This window comes from Lathamus discolor, chromosome 7 (genome assembly GCF_037157495.1).
Source record: "Lathamus discolor isolate bLatDis1 chromosome 7, bLatDis1.hap1, whole genome shotgun sequence".
Taxonomy (NCBI): domain Eukaryota; kingdom Metazoa; phylum Chordata; class Aves; order Psittaciformes; family Psittacidae; genus Lathamus; species Lathamus discolor.
This window is the reverse complement of record NC_088890.1, coordinates 13,827,816-13,841,562: the sequence shown is the minus strand read 5'-3', so window position 1 is coordinate 13,841,562 and position 13,747 is coordinate 13,827,816. Positions and strand designations below refer to the sequence as shown.

At 42.3% G+C, this 13,747-nt stretch overlaps 1 protein-coding gene across 8 annotated transcripts in view; it reads right to left on the bottom strand.

Moving 5' to 3' along the window:
• FOXP1 (forkhead box P1) overlaps nt 1-13,747 on the bottom strand; it is a 386,150-nt gene that overhangs the window by 335,617 nt on the left and 36,786 nt on the right. For 7 of the 8 annotated variants that reach the window (XM_065686928.1, XM_065686923.1, XM_065686924.1 and 4 more), the window contains exon 2: nt 4,547-4,674. The gene's annotated coding sequence lies outside the window, so the exon portion shown is untranslated. Of the gene's footprint in view, nt 1-4,546; nt 4,675-12,062; nt 12,080-13,747 lie in introns of those variants that run through there. The other variant, XM_065686911.1, reaches the window with a different exon arrangement.

The window sequence follows — 13,747 nt, the reverse complement described above, 5'->3', positions numbered from 1 at the left end:
CAAAACATATCTTAAAGCACCTGAAGTATCAAGTAAGGGATTTTTAATCATGCACTGAGAAATTGCAAAGCCAGGGTGAAGCCTTGCAGATAAAAACTCTGCTCAGGACTTATAGTTCACCACCATCACACAGCAAAATCTCTTCCTGTTAAGTGATTTAATCAGAAGGATGGATATAATTCATATGATAAAACAGAGTACTTGAAAAATTGTGCTAAGCAATCATTACAGTCATAGCAAAGTCAGGGCTTGTTCTTCTACTGCAACAAAAATTCTGTATTCCGTTTCATAAATGTACAGCAACGAAAAATACCACTAATTCAGCCAGGATAGAAGTCTACAATAAAGCCCTCATTTTCAGTGTGAGAAGATTTTTGCACTGAGAAGGTATGAAATTCCCCTTCCTCCTGGTGATGAGAAATGCCCCTTGATGCCCCATCTCCTCCAGGACACAGGCAGAATGGATATAATTTTCAAAACTAATATGTACACGGAATAACATGGTTAACATCATCCAATGAATTTAGATCCACCTACACGGTATAAATATATCTAGATAAACTGTCACCTTCAGCAGAATTCATTAAAATAATGTTGTATCTTCCTTGTTAAATGTAATTTTTTTAATTGAAATTTAATCTTACTGCATTATTTGGTAGATTTTTAATTGACATTTGTAGTAATTAATTGGTAAGCATTACAGCTTTGTCTGAAGAATTTAAAACTAAATTTGACATCGAGATTGGCCAGCCACTGCTGTGAGGTGCCTGCTGGGAGCATTTCATCATCCTCCCAGCCCCTCCTGCTGATCAGAGGTGGGAGATGATGGTCTCTTTCTTACAGTCATGAATTACATTACTAATGTATTCCATTACCACCACGCAAATGTCATGTTAATTCCTGATCATCATCAAGTCAGACAATGGTTTCCACGCTGGCACCCAGCCAATTAGCGGTGTGGAAAAATATTCCGCCAATTATATAACTTGAATTAGGTTAAGGACTCAAGAGAAAGCAAAATAAATGCTTTGAAAATACTTCTGAGATAAAATGTAAGTTGACACTGTCTTCATGTGCTATAGCCGATGTTATACAATCTGATAGGCAGCTGCCAACATTCATAACTGTTTATTAAATCTAGCCTCTCTTTATGGTGGCAGCTAAGATCTGTATTTTTACCAATATTAGGTTCATTGTGTTATGAAAAAAGACCAAAATACTTAGGAGCATTCACACCAGCTTATAAAACACATTACGCAGTATATTAAATTGTTAAAATTACTTCTTCTCTCCTCCCCTCCACCACAGAGAAAAGTTACATGGGCAGAAAAGTTTCAGGAAAACAAAGTCTTTCTGTAGCCACTGATGCTTTAAGGAGGAAGGGAGATGCTGTGAGGACAGAAGTGCCATCTCTGGGCTGCTGCCACCTCTCTAGCTGTGCAGTTCTGCCAGGGATGCCAAGCTCAGTCCCTGGAGCTCTGCCCCATTCCCCCCATTCCACCAACACACATCTGGGTTAGCACAACCCACTGATCTGAAGGAACCCACTCCTGCTCTGCAGCTGTGGATAAATCTGGCTTTTGCCCCCTTGGCTATCACAAGAAGCAAACAAAGCACTCTGTGTAACCAGGAGCCCGTCCACCAGAGGAGAGGACTGCAGCAGGACTGAGCATTCTTGCAAGAAAAGGTCACTAGGAAGCCTGGTGAAAAAGCCTCCAGCCATGCAGGGACATGGCAGGTTTCTAAGACCGTGAGCCGACAACTCACTGCACAACCAGGGTTTTTGTGCCACCCCATTATTCTGATTTGTTCTGTTCTTAATTCATTGTACAAGCATGGTTATCTCCAATTTAAAAACGTACACAGCACCAGTTCCTTGATTTTAAAAATTTAGAACTATGAGCAATTTGTTAAAACCTTTACCGTACCTTTCTGTCTCATTTTCCTAGGCGCTGGAATAAGGCAGTTCACTGTTCTGGCTGCTTACCCTAGATGACCTTTGCCTGCCATAAAATGGCATACAACTAAACGCTCTGCTTTAAATAGAACCCTTGCCTCTTCGAAAGGTCCTATGTATTCAGTCAACACAATCAGCAGAAACCACATTTGGTTACTCAATAAGCTGGAAACTTCTAAACGGCATACGGCGGTGAATGAATTCCTGACATCACCAGGGACACTCGAGTGGGGAACAAGAGAGACCGTTGAGAAGTGGCTCTTGCTGCAGCTGGAGAAAGGATCACTCCTTTAAGCTGAACTCTCCAGGAAAACGAGAACAAAAACTGAATTAGCTCAACACGTACCCTCTGCAGTCAGCACATTGCTAGGCAACTTACCATCTCTTGATAGAATTATGGTGGAAGGCTGGTCGTACATCAGGGTTAAGATGAACACAAGCACCAGTTTTGGCCAACTGCTCCTTTCCAGTGGGAATGCTCAATGCCTGGTCATTTCCTATTATTATTTTGCAGTATTTTCTAAGCACCTAGAGAATCTAATGCATTCAAAAGGTATTTTAAAGCTATTACATGACATGAAAATTTTAAGATAACTGGAAGCAAGTGAATTTTAAGAGGAATAGCATGAGTCTTTTTCTTTGTTCAAACCAGCATTTGGAGAGAGTTAACGACCCTTCTTTTCATTGCTTTTATTTTTTAATGTTGAAGCTATCCAGAGGGCACACTACTCAAACACTTTGTCTTTACTCCAGATGCCAGTTGGCCACAGCTCCACACCTCCATAACTCAACCTGGAATTTCAATTTACCATTTCCTTCCATTTGCCACCGCTGGGACCAGACACAAAGTCTCTTTACAGGCAGTGCCATAGGGCTATCACAACACCCAATGAAGTCAAACTTAACCCATGCCAGCCTTAGAAGGGCCTCAATCTTAAATAGTGACCTGATGGTAAGATTTGGACTCTAGGCATTACTTACAATTATTAAAGAAGTATTAAAGAAATGCACAGACTGCTTTAAAAAGAGGCATGTAGCTTGCGATGTACCTTGCATATAACCCTAGTTTTCCATGCATACTTCATAGGCACAAAGAAATAATTAATTAGCTAGCCACAGTGATTAATATCAATTGATTCATGCATGACAGAGCAGTGAGAAATGTTTGCACCACTGGAGAAGTCTGGAGTTGGTCCCCGTTTGGGGCTCTCAGTCCTATCAGTGAGGGTGGTAATTCAGACATGAAGGAAATGGTAAGAATCCCTCTCCTGCATGCACACTTTGAGCTGCCATATGGGTTTATTCAACTGTTTACTACACCAGTCGGCAAAAACTGAACAGCTATTATAATCTTTGCTAAATGACATGGTAATTATGCTACCTCTGGAAAAAAAAAAAAAGAAAAGAAAAAGAAAGAAAAAATGGAAACTTAAAAAAAAGAAATAACAATTCACTGATGTGTGAATTTCTCAGGTTTTATAATCTTTGAATTGAAATGCACTTTCTACCACACAGAGGGATTTTAAATATATAACAGAAAACTGATTTTTTTTAAACTATTTGTGTTCCCATTCCCTACATAATTTAATTATGCAGATTTCTGAGTTTTGAAAAATTTCTTACATACACCTTCCAATTTTCCTGTAAACTCAGATGACTCTTGTTTTCCCCAACCTCAGTCTTCTGATTAATGAAGAAATATTGCCCCTCTTCTCACCCTGGGTAAGAGGATAGGGCACAGCAAGGCTCCCCATGCCAAGCTGCTGGGAGACAGGGACAGGCAGGAAAGGTAAAACCACCACTCGCTTGGCACAAAAGGGACAAACAGGCTTCTCCGGTGCCTAACACCACAGGGAAATGGCAATTGCCCATTAACACAGAAGGGGTTGCCCACATCACCCTCTCAAGCTTGACCAAGTGCACCCAGGCCAAAACCCACTATTAAAGCCATTGCCCCCACACTCCTCCAGGCTGGGCATTGCAGCATCAACGCCACACTAAACAGGGGAAGGACATGTGACGAGACAGCTCTCCTGTGTACCAGTGACACCATTTTGTCACTGGGATGCAAGTGCAGCAAACGGTGGAGGTAATTATTTGTTGGCAATGGCTCCTTTGAGAGTCCATCAAGTGACACATGATGGAGAGGAGACCTCTCCATATTTATATTTAATCATGACATGGATTGCCCACATAAGCATGTTTAAACCCTGTCTATCTGCAAGGCTTCAGTTTCAGGCAATAGCTCTGCCTGCACCGCTGAACTCCAGTTTCACCACCAAAGACCTCATAGCTCATAGGATTTGAGGGAATGGAGAGAAAAAAGGAACGAAGGGAATATTTTTTCTATATTGGTAATATTTGGTATTACTGCTATTTTGTTACAGTGAAGGTCCTTTGTGTGTGTGTGTGTGTGTGTGTGTGTGTGTGTGTGTGTGTTAAAAGCAAGTCACTGCTATTCTTTAAATCATAGACAATACAAAAAAGAAACCCCACGCCCCACCATATATAAAGGGGAGAAAAGGGTGATAGAGAGATTGTAAGAAAGAGTAAGTGAGAGTTACTGCAAACTCAGGTTTGACGACTCACCAGTTTTACTTGCAGGCATCACACATATCCACTCATGACTCAGGGCAAAGATGGGAAAGGATCGAAACCCTTATCATGGCAAATGTGTCTGGAAGCTGGAGTCACTCAGAAAAAATGTTCTCAGGAGACTGAAAGACAAAAACATGTTTTAAAACTTCACTCAGAATCATATCAAAGCCTACCATTTCCCTTTGAAAATAAAAGGTGGTTATAAATGCTTGAGGTGGGGAGAGCATTACAGGAGCATTACTAGGTATCAAACATTTTCACACAGCAGACTTTATTTGGCTTTAAATAAAACTGAATCTTACAATATTAAGAAAGGTTTTTAAAGACACACTTATTTCACATTTGCAACGTGCTCCTCCGACAGGCAAGCTTATGTTCCTTCTAAATACCAAAATGTGTCAGCATCCAAGCCCATATTCTGCTCAAAAACACTTCACTGTGCACAAAATCCAGATACTTTAACCTACTTTGCATTATCAAAATATAAGTCTCTGAATTTCTGAAATATTTACTCTCTGCCTTCACTCCCTGCATCCTGATAAAACCTTAACAGAATGTAGAATCTCTTGTTGGCAATAATCTTTCCTCCGAGATAAGGAAAAACACATATAAAAACTATTTGATGTTCAGGGTGAAAAGGCAAAATTTGCAAACATCAGTTAAGAAATACCAATTAGTATGTTTTTTTTCCTCAGCTATTAGTAACACAGATTAAGTTTAAGCTTAGCTCAGAGGAAGCAGCTCACTGTACAAATGAAGCATCCATCTTACTAATAAGGATATTTTAAAATAAGATGTATAACTTCTTCACTGACAAAGTATCCAGACTGAGCAAAAACACATATTCAGAAGTATGAACAGAGGTGTTCCTGGAACTGTTCTGCATTGCACCCATGAAACCACATGGGATTTAAACAGCAACTCTGCTGCTTGCCCAGGCTGGGGAAGGGAATTTGCTATCCTAACAGATGCACCCACTCTCCCTCAGCTCCTTGAATCACCACACAACAGGGACCTGCAGCAATAAACCCCGAAGGGGAAAACAAACTTTACAACATATGAAAATATCCTAAGGGACAGGGGCAGGAAAAAATATAAAAGCAAGTATCACATGTGGTCCTTCTGACCTCTTCCTTCCCCAACCCTCTCCCTCCATAGCATCCCCATGACAGCTAAGAACAGTGGCTGTTCCCAGCTTTTTCACATCTACCAGCACTTTGGCAGTGGCAAGAACTGCCATCTCCAAATTAACCTCACAGAGTTAATTATTTTGGCAGCCCAATGCAGCTTTCCTGAGGAACATCTGGAAGCTTCTGTCTTCGCAACAACTGCATGAAATTTCATGAGACAAAAAACAGGTACTTCTCTGGCCTTGGGGTTTCTCCCATTCTTTGCTGAATGCAATGTAACAGCTCAAAGAAGATCATAAGAGTTCAGAAATCTAAAGATAGGAATTATGTGACCCTATTATAAAACTGTGCTACACAATAAAAATAGATCCAAAAGAGAGTTTTAAAGAGCATTTATGCTAAACATGATTTATTTCTCAGTGACTCTGAAATACCTGCAAACCAAAAGTGACCTGCATCTTGCATCAGTTGTATTTTATTCATGAGGAACAGAGCACTAGAGAGAAGCAAGTGTCAGAAACACACATCTGAGGCTTGCTTTATTGCTGCGCTTGATGACAGATATGCAGATGGGTACGTAGCCGAGCAGAAAGCTGCACCTACACATGTTGGTCAAGATTTCTCCAGCTGACCTGCTGCACCACAGAATTCCCCTGCTTAGTAAATTTATCTATGACATGTCTGTAGAGCAGGAAATTATCGTTAGCCCCACTTAGAAGATGAGGAATCGAGGCTCATTTTGGCTAATGCTTGTTCAAAAGATTTCATGTTCTTTTGTGACTTCTGAGGCAAAATGACTTGATTAAATAACATATTTGGTCTGCAGCAGATGAGGGCTACGTTGTTCAGAAGCGCTATCCTTGCCTCCAGATCACTCTTCTCCCTCATATCCCTACTTAAGCGTAAGCAATATCTTTGCATCTTTGTGCCAAAAAGCAGAGTTGAAAGCTGGGAGAGCTTCTACACAAGGAACAAGAAACATTGTTGGAAGTAGGTAAAGGCATCCTAGCCTGGCCTGAACTCTGACAGAGCACCTGGCAAAACAGGTGTTTCTTACTCCATCAAAAACTGACCTCACCAAAATACCCCACAAAACATTTCTTCAGCCAGGTTTCCCAAGGAAACAAGGCTTATGTGATCACCATGTACTTGCTGTGCCCAGCCCCACGTGCATCTTTGGAATCCCTTGGGATTAATGGGAGCAGAGAGCTCCCAAAGACATCAGTTCTCACTGCATTAACTCTGGGGCTTGTACCACTGGAGGCCTCCATAGCCATTTGATCAGCTTCTCCAACAGCAGGCTGGCTTGCTGGCACACTGCCAGCTCCAGGCTGAGCCCAGCACTGTGGCTGCATGCCAGGAGGGACTCCAGTGTGGCCCGGGGCCACGGAGCCAGCCCAGGCACTTCCATGGACCTCAGTGCAGGAGAACCTGGGGGGGGGGAACCACATGTACTGCTGAGGGAAAGGGTGGAGGAGGAACAGATAGTAGATTGGTTCTGATAAACTGAAGCCTTTAATGATCTACCCACACAATTTAGTTCGATCTGGCATTGACAAATTGAAGCTTCTAATGATGTGCCCACACATCTGAGTTGGGCACTCCTCTTCTACAACTTTCACAAAAATAGCCTGCTGGATTAAAGACAGAGGAACTAATAAAGCTGCAACATAAGCAAAACTCTTGACTGCTCTTTGACAAAACTTTTGACTGCTCTTTGACAAAACTTCTCCCCCAAAAGATTCTTTGATAAGACCTCCACTACAGACCTCCAGCACAAGCCTGTGCTGCCTTTCCCCCATACACGTTCTCCAAAGGCTACAGCTAAATAAGGGGCAACGAGATGCAGCAGCTTTAGCATAACTGAAGTACAAAGTCAATCAAACCTTGAAACAGGAATCTGGGCTCATTAATTCCAGCAATCACAACGTTTTTATTATCACTGTATTAATCAGAATAGGAAACCTATTAATCTGCCCCCAACAAAAATTAATCTTCATAATATTTAACAGATTTAAAAGACAAGTTTTAATATTTCACTATTTAAATCTCAAAGGCAGAGGCACACAGCTAAGATGATTTGATGCACCACTATGGACCACTGCACCACACCCAGCCCTGCTCAGGTAGCACAAGCTGGAAATGCCACCCCATGTGAAGGGCTGGCTGGGTATCACAGAGCTTTCTGCATCTGTCAGGACAAACATGACAAGCAGCAGATACTCAACCATGTGTTCAGGGGAATAAGAAGAGGTGCACTGGGAGAAAAATGCAAGCAGCTGTAAAACTAGGAAGCATCTGAAATTCCCATGCTCTACCAGAGAAAGTCATGGATTGGATGTGAAACAGGCTGCCTGTTACTGACCCTCATCAGTGCAGCAAAGCCCCCCCCAGGCCATCAGTGAGCTGCAAAACACCCCACTGCTACCACATGTGGCATAACACAGCCCAGTTTCAAGGAGAAAATGGGTTGAAGAGAAAAAATCCTTACAAAATGAGGGCAAGGAGCAGGACAAGATGGACAGGGACTGAGGAAATAAATCAAAAATGTGACTGAAAAAAGTGGAAACTGACCCAAAGCTTCTCCAGATACCCAAGCCCTGCCTGGCTGCAGTTCTGCTGCTGCTCTTCCACCACCATCCTGCAGTGGCAATTGCTGATGGACACATCATGTTGTTACTTGGCTAGATTTCCATTAAAGCAGCTTTCACCAACATACACACGTTGATTCACATACACCTGGGGACCATGTTTGGCACAGTACATTTCAAAGCCCAATCAAAGGCAGCACTTCAATCATCTTACGCACCACTCACATTAGGCTGTTTACTGACTGCAGTGCAACTACAGAATGCTGTTTTAACTGACAATTTCTCAAAGTCATGTTGCACAAAAGAAAACAGGTTCAACTTGTACATCAGTGCCTAAGAGACCGCTCCAAAACAGACAACTGTAGGAAAAGTTGTGCCCATGTATACATATATACAAAACTGTTTTTAAGTGACTGTTTTAAATTAGAATAAATCTGTGTTCCACCAATTAAGCTTTGAATGCACGGCTGATGCCGTTCGCTATTTTAAACAAGTGGCATAATAAATGCAAAAATTCAAATATTTTAGAGAAAATACTTGGAGAGTTGAGACATTAATTTTGCCATATACAATCTGTTTCACAGGGATTTAAAAAGCGTTATTGCCACCCTGGGTACATTGGAATAAAGATGGAACAGCATCCTTTCCTATTTACATATTAAAAAATACATGCCTTCTTGATACAGACTACCCAGCTTGCTGATACACGACTCTGTTAAAAACAATAAAGCCTGCCTAGAAAATGCAAAGCCCCAAACCAGATGTGTCCTTGCAAGAATTACTGCACTCAAACAGGTTGAAAGTGGAAATAAAATGCACTGCTGCCTTGTTTATCCTCCCCTCCAGTGAGTGTCCCTGGGGGAACAAGGCTGGAGCAGCAGCAGCTCCCCAGGGCCCTGCCTAACGATGGAGCTGTTTACCAACCACTAGCAAAATAAGAGTAGTAAGATCAGCCTGGAAAACCTTGGGATCTCAGGATGCTTACATCCAGGTGAAAAAACAAACAAACCCCACACCACCCTCCCTCCCCAAAACCAAACAAGCAAAGCAGCCCACCTCCCAAAAATCAGTGCTACCATCCCTATTCTTATTTCTACCTCATCTACCTGTAATTGATTGCAGATTGAAATGCTCAATCTCCTAAAATCTTTCAATACATATATATGATATAATTTTAAATAAACAAAAAAGTAACACTTTTCTTCCTTTTTTTTTCTCTTTAAAGAAACTGCTGTTAGAAACACATGCCCAAAGCATCCCTAAAAAAACCACAAAGGCTGTTTGCAAGAGGAACTTCATTACACCAACCAGTAACATTTGTTCTCCCCTTTCAGCTGGGATCCACCTCAACTTTTTGATGTTGGTTGGAGCTTTTATTTGCAAATAGAGCGGAGCTGCTTGGGATGGAGGGCTCCTCCGGAGCATGCCATGTGGCCTACACAGATGTTCCTTTTATTCCCATGTCCCACAAGGCTCCAAGCCTCACTGGTGTTAAACAGATTACGCAAGCAGAACACTTGATTTTGTATGTCCCCCTTTTTTCCTACAGTTGTCTAATTTAATCGCAACTCATTCTGCCCCTCCTTCTCCCACAATCACTATAGAAAACACAGGAAAACGGGGCAGAAGAAAGGAATTTTCTCCTCAAAAAACAGAATTTGCAGAAATGGCATATGCAAACAAAGCAGAAATGCAGAACAACAGAACGCTTACTTGGACAACAAAGTAACTAGCTCATTAGGTGCCAGGTTCTTCTAAAAGAACTTCAGCATACCCCAGGAATACCAGTTGCTACAAGTATCATAATCTCTCAGCCTTATTTAGATGTCCAATGAGAATTGAACTTTTTCCAAGAAAATAAAACAAATAAATAAATCTAACCCCAATTATGGGTGCTCAGCATTTGAAAATCCTTGAAAATCTGGCCTTCAGCTCAGTCACAAAGAAGGGGCTTAATTTCCCGCTGTCAGGAATCCCAATCAACAACTGAAGTCAATGGGATCTACACACTACCTTATTAAAATAAAAAAATAAGAGCCTAAGAGGCCCATTAAGCAACTTCAGCTACAGGGAGACAACCTCGCTGCAGAAGACAGCAGCTCCACACAGCTTTGTGCATCAGCCACTTTGCTCTCATGCTTAATTTGATTAATCATTTTGGTATTATCCCCAATTAGAAAAGTGTCTAACAGGAAAAATAATTAAAGAAGAAATGGTTAAGACTAAGATGCAGCAGAAAACGGCAGCTACTGAACATACAACTACTTCAGGCTTCTGGCATTTGCCAAGGATACAAAATTAAAGCTAGAAATTGTGGGCAAACACAAAGGCATTGGTGTTTCATCCAGACTGTGGATTTTGATTTTTTTTTTTTTTTTTTTAAATAAACTGAAACTGAATTCCAGATGTTGAAAGTTGGGAAGTAAAAACTGCTTTAGCTGTAAAAACATGGAAAGGTGAGGCAAACAATTCTACTGAAATATAATGATTCTTAGGGATGAAAGCAAAGCTCATGCACCCCGTTCCCTGGGAACGGGCTGGGACAGGATTTTTGCCCGGCTGTATGCCGAACCAGGTAGCAGCACAGGGGTTTGCCCAGTTTCCTGTTAATAAGGGACAGACTGGTGCAGAAAAACACACATCCCCTGCATTTCTGATACTGTGGTAGTTGTGAACAGAGCCCACTGGACCCGCCAACACCCATGCCCTGGTACCCAGCAACTCTACCTGTGCAATAACACCAGGGCAAGGGGAACTTGTGGATGCAACAGACATTAACTAGTACACCCCAAAGAGCTGACCGCCATTTCCTTTCACCAGAGTCCAAATCATCTCTGACGGATCACAGCCATGTGTGAGGCTCCAGGATGTCTTTCAGCATCCAACTACAATCCAAATTTGGACTCACGTGACTAGTTCTTGTGTTCTTGTGTTAGTATATGGGTTCAATCACCCATATACTAACCAAACCACGAACACCCAGGGCTTTTGAAAGCTGAATTCAGGGCAGTAATTTGAGATCACTGTTTTCACCCGTTTATCACCATCACAGCATCCACAATGCTCTGCAGATGAACATACAAAGATCACAGAGTATCCTGCAGCATCTCACCAACCCCATCCCAGGAAGACACTCAGTTTCACCCTAAAATTCAAGGACAGAGGCAAATGTTTGGATTTTGATAAGAAGGGGAATATTCATCAGCATACTTCAGTAGTGATACAGTCAAAACTTGCAAACTTAGTCACAGAAATATGACTGAACTTGTCTGCTACCACAAATCAAAGTACTGTCTAGTGGTTAAAATCGGAGGACATGATTCAGGAATGCAAGCCTTTTCAAAGAAGAGTTAAAACACATGATTAAGTGCTGTTGAAGTCAATAGGCTGATTCAGAGACCAACTTTTGGAGCAATGGATCATACTCCCCACATTGCCATATGGCTCTCAGTCAAACTTCCTAGAAGCATTTGCTAATACTGGATTTCACCACAGCTTTTGGGAGGCCTGCTTTTCTTTTTTCTTCCTTTTCTCCCCACTTTTTTTCTTAAATCTGCGTCTGGGACGATTTTCACCCACTCTGAAGATCCTCCAAGCTCTCACCGAGAGAAATACCCAACTGTGATTACTGCAGGGTGGTGTAGACTCACGCAATAATTAATAGTCTCAAATGAAAGGTTATCTATAAATAATAAATAAATGCAAAAACATATTGTGTAATATATACTATATAAAATAATAAATACACATATAAAAATAATAATTAATAGATACAAACTTACCCACCTTTTGTGGTGTTTAGTAAAAGGTACACAAGCCCTTTACAGCAATGCAATCCAGTGTGCACATCTTGGCCAGCCAAGGGATCTCTGCAAACAATCCCAATCCCACCTCAGAACTCCTGAAGCCACTGCCTTTACGACTTGCAAATATTTCACTTCTCCTGCCAGTTCCCCATTCACTGCTACAGTAAAATCTCCCATGGCAGGTCTGTTATTCCTTATCCCTGTTAATCTATATTGCTCACAGATAGCAGCCACTTGTCATAGCCTCCTGTGAAGCAGTGACAACAGCACAGCCACCGAGGCTGACCCCCCAGGCAGGCGACACTGTAAACCGCACCCCTGAGGTTCTCCTTATCTCCTGGGAACGCCATCCAACAGCACCTCCTGCTCCCCAGCCATCCTCAATCCTGCCAATACAAACAAGCAGCAAACCAAATCTTTGAGCAAGATAAATGTGTACCTAGCAGCATGCAAGCTAACATTTGTAGAGACTCAGTTACAACTTTTATTTGTAGTTATACATGGGGAAGGGAAGGGGGGGACCACTGCCAGAGCCACCCACTGACTTTTCATGCCCTCCCCAAGCCATCCAACTGAAATAATCCACTAATTCTGCACATTTCTTAATCTTTGCAAAGGTTGAAAAGTTATTATTTACTTTCAGTCACAGAAAATACATAATCAGACAAAAGCCTGGTGAATTCCTGTTGGCTTTTTGAAACACTTCACAGCACAGATAAGGCGTAACATCATTTTTAAGCAGTTTGAAAACACCCTGTTACTTCCTACAATTAAATAAATGTAATTGCAGCCTAAGTCAGCCCTCCCAGCCATCTTGTCTTTAAGGCAATGAGAAAACAAGAGGCTCCACACCGTACAGTACTTTTTCTGGCTATTAAAGTGTTTCTCCTTATTCAATATCTAAATTAAATCAAATAGAGTATACTAAGTAAGCCCATAAGACACAGTGCATGATGCAAGAGTCTTAAAATCCTTATCTACTGAGCACTCCAGCTTAAAGGCTGATGTTTTATGTTCCCCTGCAGCGCACGGGGATCCTGCTGGCTTGGTCAGACTAGGAAAATAAGCTTCAAATGACCAAATGCAACTGCAACTTGAAAAGAAGGAACCAAACCAGACACAACAAACCACAGAGCAGCCGCCCCAGCCTGGCCTGAGCTCGCCCAGCACTGCCGTTCCCTTGCCGGCACGCTCCCTGCGCAGCAGCGGACTTTGCAGCACTGCTGCTAGGATGCTCATGAGTACAAGTTGGGCTGTTAATCACAGGATCCTTAGCCAGAGATGCACGCAGTGAGGAAGGCAGAAAGCCGGCGCGTGCTGATGGAGAGACAGACGGACAGAGTTGTGCAAATCTGCTGAATTCCAAAGTTATGAATTCCTCATGATTCGTAAAACACCGCTGAGTCAAAATCCACAGTCCTGGCTGGCTGCTATCTCTGCAAGTCGAGAGGACGGTGTGGCACAGGGGACACCCATCACGCACCCATCGGCGCTGTGCAGAGGAGCAGGAAGGGTGGTTTAGGTCATTTTCTGCCCATGCTTACCCCAAGCAGCCCTGCAGATGGCTCACAAGACAGTCATTCCCTGCACCAACCACACATGGCCCTGTGTGAGAAATGGGTGCTGCTCCTCCATGCTCATGCACCCATATTTGCATCCTAGGGC